We start from the raw sequence: 10,906 nt of genomic DNA, 5'->3' as shown, positions 1-10,906 counted from the left end.
GGGGTCTTTTAGCCCACAGTGAGAGCGGCCTTGGAGCGTGGCGTAGGCATCGGCCCAGAGGGCGTTGTTGAAGAAGTGATTTCCCACTTGCAGGGTAAGGGCCTAGGGAGAGTCATCAAAGGAGGGGCCAGTGAAGTGTTCTCCTATCCAGCCGCGGGGGTGGTTTCCTGAGCCGCGTGGCTCCTGGGCCTTCCCTGCACCACTCCGGAATGCTCCTCCCGCCGGGCGGGGCCCTCCCACGCCCAGCTGGCCCGGCTTCCAATACGAGGCCGGTTGGTTACATCAGGAACCTTAAATGCTGGACTTGAGTTCTTCGGGGCTTTTCAAGGAAATTAAATAATCTTTTCCTCCTCCAAGACGTTCTTCCCACAGTATTGTCCGGGTGATCCCACACAGTGGCTACCTTTTATAGGGGTTTATTTTTAAATGGCGTGTTAAAAACAAATCTTATTACCTTACTTCACCTTAGGCTCTGACCGTCCGCCCGCCCCACCCCGCTCCCCTTTACCTCCGCCCCTTTAGTACCAGGTGGTCTCCCCAGGTTAGTCTTAATCACCTGCGTTGTCTTACAGAGGTAGAATGTGAACAACATAATGTAATTTTAAGGTTTCTAGTGTCCCCATTATAAAAAGTAAGAGGAAACAGTTTTAATAAATATACTGAGCTCTGTATATTAAACATTATCATTTCAACATGCAATCGATATAAAATTATTGATATATTTTATAGTTTTTTCGCGCTAAGTCTTTGAAAATGGTGTGTATTTTACACTAGGATATCTCAATGTATGTTCGCCTCACACTAGCCATGTTTCAAGTACTGAGTACTAGTAGCTCTAGACCTTGATTTTTGAATTACAAATTGAGATCCTTTCTATTTTGGATTTATTATATCTTTCTCCCTCAAAATCGTTTCTTATGTGTGAGCTTGAATGAGCACCGACTTTTCTAAATTGTCTAGGGTGTTACAAAGACACCCTGAGAGAGTCCAAGAGAAGGCTGAAACTATGCCTTCTATTTCTCAGTTTTGTGCCCTTATGGCCATGTGCACAATTCTACTTCAGTTTATCCACCCCTCCAAAGGCATAGAGAATTTTAGCTAACCTTAACCTTTCCTGTTACTCCACTGTTTCCCTAGTCCTTCTATAACCCTGTATGTTGCTTCTCTAACAACTCATTTGTAGCAGTAGCCTCTGGAGCAGTGATTTCAACCCTGGCTGTACAACAAAGTCAAGAAGAGCTTTTAAAAATGGTAAATGCAGAGCAGGAAGAAGCAAACCCTGGATGTTGGGATTAACTGGATCTAGAGTGGGAACCTGGACATGTTTTTAGAGAACTACACAGGCTGTTCTGAAGCTCACCCAGAGTTGAGAACACTGATCCAGGGTGTGAGTTTTGGGGTTTACAGGAGTAATCTTGCTATTTACTGAAAAGTGATCTTTTTTTCCCCTACCTTCCCAATTAGGTACAATTTTCACTGATTTACTATATCTACATCCCTTTCGTGATATACCCCAAGGACATAATGTTTCATGGCAGCTTAATAAAGGTACTGATTTTTTTTTATATTTACCAGTGAATAGCTTGTATAACTAGACATTTACTTATATAATATGCAAATATGCTTGCCGTCTGATATTTCTGTTTAAACAATAATCATTATTTGAAGGGTAGATTTCTCTAGCAAAGCAAATCTCATTTCAAGGGAGAAAGTAAACTAAAACACAAAGCGGCACTCCCAGGATATTTTTGTCAGGAGGAAATGCATAGCAGAATTACAAATGAAACTCAGATGTTCCTTTCTCTACCTCTTTTCATGAGTTGTCATTTAATGCTCACCCCTGGTCTTATGTTCTCTTCCTAAGGACTCAAAGCAAAAGCTGTAGCAGGAGTGATAGTTCCCCATACATTTTCCTTTTGAGAGGGAGAGATGTAAAGCATAGATTCCTGTAGATAAGGTCCATTTGGCTAAGATTTTTTAAAATGCCAAGTGGTTTAATTTATGTGTTCATAATATAAAAATTGCTTTCTGCTTCATTCTCATATAGTAAATGAGGTTTCATAAGTTCCCATACACAAATGTATACATTCATGCATTAATTTAGATTTGATCAATACTGTGATTTATGAACAACCTAGGAGTTATTGAAGCTTGAAGACCTTCCCGTTTGGGTCTAAATTTATTGTCTTGTATTAAATCTTGCTTATGAAGCAAATTTAAGATTTTCTTTTGCTCTAAATATATGACTGGGATTCTTTCATTTAAATCCATTAAACACAGTAATCCCCTTCACCCTCCCCCAACCACACAGCATATTAATTTGCACCTGAATTAGTTTTCTCTTTCATTCCTATGCTGTTATGACATAGGTTGATAACACTGCTGTAGAACAGTTGCTTTGAAGATCTTAGGACAAAAAGGAAACTACGGAAGTGGCTACATTTTAACAACTAGCAGGCTGACTGCTAAACTAGCCTTAAGGCTAGTTTAAAACTGGAACTGTAATGATATTAAGGTTGGACCACTTGCAAACTAAACGGACATTAAAAAAGATGTTTGTCCTAGTAAGAAAACCGAGAAAATTAGATACTAACTTTGAAGCAATGCTGTAAAGACAGCCACAAAAGCATGGTGAAAGATTTGGCTGACACCCTCACCTAGAACCCCAAAAGAAACATCTGCTTTGTTTTAAGGCAGGATGGGTTTCTTTATGGTAGAATGTCCCTTGGGAACAGCAATACCCAGCTCCATAAGTCTTCCTCAATGAACATGTCATCCTCCTGCTTGCAATGGCTCCCAGTTGTCTAGGAATAAAGTTTCCTACCTGGAATTCCAGGCCTTCCACACTCTGGGACATTCTTCCAAGTGCTCGAAACTGTTACATAAACACACTCAAATCTCTCCTATATTAACAAATAGGAACTCTTCCTTGATGCTACATCCACCTCTTGGGGCCACTCTTCTCTACGCCAAATCAACTTCTCCAACAGCTGCCTGCTCTCCTTTGCTGCACACTGCAGAGCGCCTGCGGGCTCTTGCCGCGTCACTGAAATTATCTTCATCTCGTCCTTGTATCCAATGAGCACTTTTTATACTTATTCCGCTTAGCCTTTCCATGGCAGGACTGACACTAATGACTGCTCCTCAGAGCACTGTCTTCCTTTGCCTTCCTTCTGCTTTCTTTCCTATTCCATAGTCCTGCCTCAGTCTCCTTCGCCCGCTTAGTGTTCCTATCACTCTTGGGTTATTTATCTAGGATTTGTCTTGGGCCTGCTTTCTGCTTACTCCGTACTCTCCACCTAAACATCCTATCCTTTCCTAAGATTTCTGCTACCTTTTTGACAAGTTCCAGACCTATATTGTCATTCCTGATCTCTCCAATGAGCGCCAGACCCAGAAATCCACTGTTCTACGGATGTCTCCACTTGGCAATTAAAATTCAACCTCAACTTCCCAAACTGAAATCTCAGTTAAAATGCTTTTTAGCTTAGTATTAGATAGCACCACTATCTATTCAGTTCCTCTGGCCTTGAGCCTGGTGGCCATTCTTGACTTTTCCTTCAACCTCCATAGCCAGTCAAGGCCAAATCCTGTGACTCATACCTCTCAACTGTCAAATCCATCTGTCTTTGTCCATTTTTACCACTATTACCATGGTCTAGGCCACTATCATTTAGACCATGATCTATTACAGTAGTCCCCCAAACAATATTCTTACATCCAGCCTTGCTTTCCTCCAATTCATTTTCCATGCTGCAGCTGGAATGATTTTAATTCAAATTTACTCCACCCACTTCCCTTTTTGAAACCTTTGTTGTTGTCCTTAGGGTAACATCCCAGTTTCTTAACATCACTTAGAAGGTCTTCTACATCTGGGCCGTTTACCTCTTTAACCTCATTTCATGCCATTCTTCCTCTTGCATTCTTGGCCTCAGCCATAGAGACATTCTAGGAGCCATTCATGTATTCTACATACTCCTATTCTGCCTCTAGGCTTGGAATATGGCTCTCCTTTGCCCACTCTTAGCTTAGCTAAGCTAACTCCTACTTGTCTTGCAGAGCTCAGTTTATGTATCACTTCCTCTAGGAAGTGATTTTTCAAACATGCATTGTAGTCTCCCATATTTGGGCCTTTTCTTGTGCTATTTTTCTGCCCAGGTTGCTCTCACCTTTTATCCCTACCCTCCCCATCTCTACCTGTTTTAAGGCCCCAGCTTAAAAAGTTGACTTCTTTCAACATATTTTCCTAATCAGTACAATCAGGGCTAGTCCTTCCCTCCCTCTCCCCAGGAAAATGCACACGAAGGCAACATTTTGTATATATCTTCTGAATGCTTAAACAGCTCCCTTTAGAAGTCTATCCACGGATCTTTTTGGGTTCCATAAACCTCTGACTCAGACTGGCTAGATGTTCACTAACTCACTTCCTCTTCTTCCTGAGCACACAGCCAGACTATATTTCCTGGCCACTGTTGCAGTTGCGAGCAGACATAGACTGAGTTTTACCAAGTGTATACCAATTACAGATCTAGACCTGAAAAATCCCTCACACATTATCTTCCACATTCTTTTCCCATCTGTGATGTAGATGAGTATGATGACCACATGTTAAAAATGGCAGAGCCACAAGATGAAAGGTGCATCACCACATGGAAGAAAGGTGCCCTCCAATTAGATATAGGTGTTTTATCAGACTTTATGTGAAAGAAAAACATATTTTTATTGAGTTTGAAGTATTATATATTTTTGTGTACATTTGTTACAGCAGTTAACATATCTTAACTAATATAAAATGCTGGGTTAACAGGGAATTTGGCTCAATATTCCATAATAACCTAAATGGGAAAAGAATCTGAAAAAGAATGGATACTTGTATGGGTATAACTGAATCACTTTGCTGTACACCTGTAACTAACACACCATTGTTAATCAACTGTACTCCAATATAAAATAAAAATTAAAAAAAAATGCTGGGTTAAAAACCTCTGGTTTGGGGCTTCCCTGGTGGCGCAGTGGTTGAGGGTCCACTTGCTGATGCAGGGGACATGGGTTCGTGCCCCGGTCCGGGAAGATCCCACATGACGCGGAGCAGCTGGGCCCGTGAGCCATGGCTGCTGAGGCTGTGCGTCCAGAGCCTGTGCTCCGCAATGGGAGAGGCCACAACAGTGAGAGGCCCGCGTACTGCAAAAAAAAAACCAAAAACAAACCTCTGGTTTGTAAAGAAAAAGTAAAATGATCAGTGGTTAAGGGGGAAGGGGGGATAAATAGGTGGTGCACTGAGGATTTTCAAGGCAGTGAAACTATTCTGTATGCAATTATAATGATGGATACATGTCATAATACTTTTGGCAAAACTCATAAAATACACAGTACCAAGAAAGAAGACTATCATGAACTATTGGCTTTGGGTGTTAATGTGTATCAATGTAGGCTGTAGATTGTAACAAATGTACATTCTGGTATAGGTTGTTGATGGTGGGGAGGCTATGTCATTTGAAGCCAGGGCATGTATGGAACTCTTTGTACTTTTTGCTCAGTTTTGCTGTGACCCTAAAACTAATTCTAACTTAGGAAAAAAAATACACAAAAACATATAAATGTTTTACACATTTATGATATGTAGTTTGTATTACTTATTTGCTCTGATCACAGACTGCCTGGGACTCTCCCAATTTGTAGCGTAGAGCCTGATAGTATTTATTGTCAATCCACCAAGGTGAAATAGCAATCCTAAATGTGTATGTACTAAACAACACAGCTTCAAAATACATGGAAAACAAATGAATAAACAAAACCAAAAAACCTGATAAAGCTGAAAGGAGAAATAGACAAATTCGCAATTGTAGTTGGGGCCTTCAACATCCCTTTCCAGCAATTGATAGAGCTGTTAGCTGTTAGAAAATCAGCAAAAACATAGAGGGACAGAGTAACAGCGTCAGCCAACAGGATCTAATTGATATTTATAGATTGCTGCATACAACAGCACAATACATATTGTTTTCAAGTGCCCATGCAGCATTCACATACGTACACCTAGGCTGTAAGTAGATCTAGAAGAATTGAAATCATATACAGTATGCTCTCTGACAATAATAGAATCAAACTAGAAATCAATAGCAGAAATAAAACAAGAAAGTATCTAAATACCTGGAAATTATACACTTCTAAATAATTCATGGGTTGGGACTTCCCTGGTGGTCCAGTGGTTAAGACTGCGCTTCTAATATGGGGGGTGTTGGTTTGATCCCTGATCAGGGAACTAAGATCTCACATGCTGTGGGGCATGGCCAAAAAAAAGGAAAGAAAAAAAAATTCATGAGGTCAATGAGGAAGTCTCAAGGGAAATAAAAAAATACATTGAACTGAATGAAAATGAAAATTGTGGGACACAGCTAAAGCAAAGCTGACAGAGTAATTTATGGCACTAAATGTTTATATTAGAAAAGAGGTGGTGCAGTGGTTAAGACTCTGCGCTCCCAATGCAGGGGGCCCAGTTTCGATCCCTGGCCTTGGAACTAGATCCCACATACATGCCACAACTAAGAGTTCGCATGCCACAACTGAGGAGCCAGCGAGCCGCAACTAAGGAGCCTCCAAGCCTCAACTAAGAAGCTGCCGAGCTGCAACTAAGGAGCCTGTGAGTCACAACTAAGGAACCCATAAGCCACAACTAAGGAGCCTGACTGCTGCAACTAAAAGGAGCCCAAAAGCCTCAACTAAGGAGCTGGAAAGCTGCATCTAAGGAGCCCACGAGCTGCAACTAAGGAGCCCAACTGCTGCAACTAAGACCCGGCATGACCAAATAAATAAAAATAAATAAATAAATAAAAACATTATAAAAATGTTAAAAAAAAAAGAGAGAAAAGAGGAAAGGTCTCAAATCAATAATCTAAGTTCCTATCTTAAAGAAAAAAAAAAAGAAGTGCAAAATAAACCCAAAAAAGCAGAAGGAAGGAACTAATAAATAGCAGAAATCAGTTACATTGAAAATAGGAAAACAGTAGAGAAAATCAATGCAAGAAACTGATTCTTCTAAAACAAATCAATAACATTGATAAATCTTTAAGAAGAGTGACAAATATGAGAGAAGACACTAATCACCAATATCAGCAATGAAACAGAGAGTATAGCACTACAGATCCTGCAGCAATTAAAAGGATAAAAGGAGAATACTACAAACAATTTTACATTCATAAATTTGACAACTTGGAAGAAGTGGGCCAATTCCTCAAAACCCACAAACTATCAAAATTCAACCAAGACAATCTGAATAGTCCCATAATGATTAAGAAAACTGAACTCGTGAAAAGATAAGGAAAAGCTCCTGAAAAGGAAATCTCCAGGACCTGATGGATTCACTGGTGAATTCTGCTAAATATTTAAAGAGGAGTTTAAGACCAGTGTTATACAGTGTCCTCCAGAAAATAGAAGAGGAGGGAATACTTTGCAATCATTTTATGAGGTCAGTAAAGATGCTAAAACCAGACAAAGACAATACAAAGAAAACAAACCTACAGACAAAATCTCTCATGAACATAGACACAAAAATCTCAACAAAATATAATCAAATCAAATCTAGCAACACATAATAAGAATCATACACCACCACCAAGTGGCATTTCTTTTATATATTTAAGGCTGTCCTAGTATTTAATAGTCCATCAGTGGTAAACATATGTTCACACAAAACCTTGGACAGGAATCTTCATTGCAGCATTATTCACAATGGCCAAATAGTGGAGACAACCCAAATATTCTCAACTGATGGATGGATAAACAAAATGTGGTATATCCATATAATGGAATATTATTCAGCCATAAAAAAATGAAGTACTGAGATATGCTACAACACAGATGAACCTTGAAAACGTTATGTTAATTTAAAGAAGTAAGTCACAAAAGGCCACATATTGTATAATTCTATTTATATAAATATTCAGAATAGGCAAATACAAAAAATCACAAAGCAGATTAGTGGCTGCCAGGGACTAGGGAGTGAGGAGAAAGGGAGTGAGTGTTGAAGAGTATGGAATTATTTTTGGAGTAATTAAAATGTTCTGGGATTAATGGTGATGGTTTGAAACTTTGTAAATGTATTACAAACATGGAATTATATACTTTAAATGTGTAAATTATATTGTATGCTAATTATATCTGAAAAAGCCAATCAATATAATCTACCATATCAACAGTCTAAAGAAAAATAATATTATCCTATCAATTGATGCAGAGAAACATGTCACAAAATCCCATACCCATTCATGATAAAAACTCTCAGAAAATGAAGAATAAAGGGGAACTTCCTCACCTTGATAAAATCTACAAAAAGCCTTTACTATCATAATTAATAGTAAAAGACTGAATACTTTTCCTCTAAAATCAAGAACAAGGCAAAGATGTTCACTCTTACCACTCTTATTTGACAATAGTACTAGGAGTTTTAACTAGAGGAATAAAGCAAGAAGAAGAGATAAAAGATACACAGATTGGAAAGGAAATAATATTTACTTACATATTTGAATTATCAAATGTAAACAAACAGTGGAAGGCAATTTCTTTTTTTTTTTTTTACATCTTTATTGGAGTATAATTGCTTTACAATGGTGTGTTAGTTTCTGCTTTATAACAAAGTGAATCAGTTATACATACACATATGTTCCCATATCTCTTCCCTCTTGCGTCTCCCTCCCTCCCACCCTCCCTATCCCACCCCTCCAGGCGGTCACAAAGCACTGAGCTAATCTCCCTGTGCTATGGAGCTGCTTCCCACTAGCTATCTACCTTACGTTTGGTAGTGTATATATGTCCATGCATCTCTCTCGCTTTGTCACAGCTTACCCTTCCCTCTCCCCATATCCTCAAGTCCATTCTCTAGTAGGTCTCTGTCTTTATTCCTCTCTTACCCCTAGGTTCTTCATGACATTTTTTGTTCTTAAATTCCATATATATGTGTTAGCATATGGTATTTGTCTTTCTCTTTCTGACTTACTTCACTCTGTATGACAGACTCTAGGTCCATCCACCTCACTACAAATAACTCAATTTCGTTTCTTTTTATGGCTGAGTAATATTCCATTGTATATATGTGCCACATCTTCTTTATCCATTCATCTGATGATAGACATTTAGATTGTTTCCATCTCCGGGCTATTGTAAATAGAGCTGCAATGAACGTTTTGGTACATGACTCTTTTTGAATTATGGTTTTCTCAGGGTATATGCCCAGTAGTGGGATTGCTGGGTCATATGGTAGTTCTATTTGTAGTTTTTTAAGGAACCTCCATACTGTTCTCCATAGTGGCTGTACCAGTTCACATTCCCACCAGCAGTGCAAGAGTGTTCCCTTTTCTCCACACCCTCTCCAGCATTTATTGTTTGTAGATTTTTTGATGATGGCCATTCTGTCTGGTGTGAGGTGATACCTCACTGTAGTTTTGATTTGCATTTTTCTAATGATTAATGATGTTGAGCATTCTTTCATGTGTTTGTTGGCAGTCTGTATATCTTCTTTGGAGAAATGTCTATTTAGGTCTTCTGCCCATTTTTGGATTGGGTTGTTTGTTTTTTTGTTATTGAGCTGCATGAGCTGCTTATAAATTTGGGAGATTAATCCTTTGTCAGTTGCTTCACTTGCAAATATTTTCTTCCATTCTGAGGGTTGTCTTTTGGTCTTATTTATGGTTTCCTTTGCTGTGCAAAAGCTTTGAAGATTCATTAGGTCCCATTTGTTTATTTTTGTTTCCATTTCTCTAGGAGGTGGGTCAAAAAGGATCTTGCTGTGATTTATGCCATAGAGTGTTCTGCCTATGTTTTCCTAAGAGTTTGATAGTTTCTGGCCTTACGTTTAGGTCTTTAATCCATTTTGAGCTTATTTTTGTGTATGGTGTTAGGGAGTGATCTAATCTCATACTTCTATATGTACCTGTCCAGTTTTCCCAGCACCACTTATTGAAGAGGCTGTCTTTTCTCCACTGTACACTCCTGCTTCCTTTATCAAAGATAAGGTGACCATATGTGCGTTGGGTTTATCTCTGGGCTTTCTATCCTGTTCCATTGATCTATCTTTCTGTGTTTGTGCCAGTACCATACTGTCTTGATTACTGTAGCTTTGTAGTATAGTCTGAAGTCAGGGAGCCTGATTCCTCCAGCTCCGTTTTTCGTTCTCAAGATTGCTTTGGCTATTCGGGGTCTTTTGTGTTTCCATACAAATTGTGAAATTTTTTGTTATACTCCTGTGAAAAATGCCAGTGGTAGTTTGATAGGGATTGCATTGAATCTGTAGATTGCTTTTAGTAGTAGAGTCATTTTCACAATGTTGATTTTTCCAATCCAAGAACGTGGTATATCTCTCCATCTATTTGTATCATCTTTAATTTCTTTCATCCATGTCTTATAATTTTCTGCATACAGGTCTTTTGTCTCCTTAGGTAGGTTTATTCCTAGATATTTTATTCTTTTTGTTGCAATGGTAAATGGGAGTGTTTTCTTGATTTCACTTTCAGATTTTTCATCATTAGTGTATAGGAATGCCAGAGATTTCTGTGCATTAATTTTGTATCCTGCTACTTTACCAAATTCATTGATTAGCTCTAGTAGTTTTCTGGTAGCATCTTTAGGATTCTCTATGTATAGTATCATGTCATCTGCAAACAGTGACAGCTTTACTTCTTCTTTTCTGATTTGGATTCCTTTTATTTCCTTTTCTTCTCTGATTTCTGTGGCTAAAACTTCCAAAACTATGTTGAATAAGAGTGGTGAGAGTGGGCAACCTTGTCTTTTTCCTGATCTTAGTGGAAATGCTTTCAGTTTTTCACCATTGAGGACGATGTTGGCTGTGGGTTTGTCATATATGGCCTTTATTATGTTGAGGAAAGTTCCCTCTATGCCTACTTTCTGCAGGGTTGTT

Source organism: Orcinus orca, chromosome 15 (assembly GCF_937001465.1).
Source record: "Orcinus orca chromosome 15, mOrcOrc1.1, whole genome shotgun sequence".
NCBI lineage: Eukaryota > Metazoa > Chordata > Mammalia > Artiodactyla > Delphinidae > Orcinus > Orcinus orca.
The sequence above is the reverse complement of the archived record's forward strand: the minus strand, read 5'-3'. Positions refer to the sequence as shown.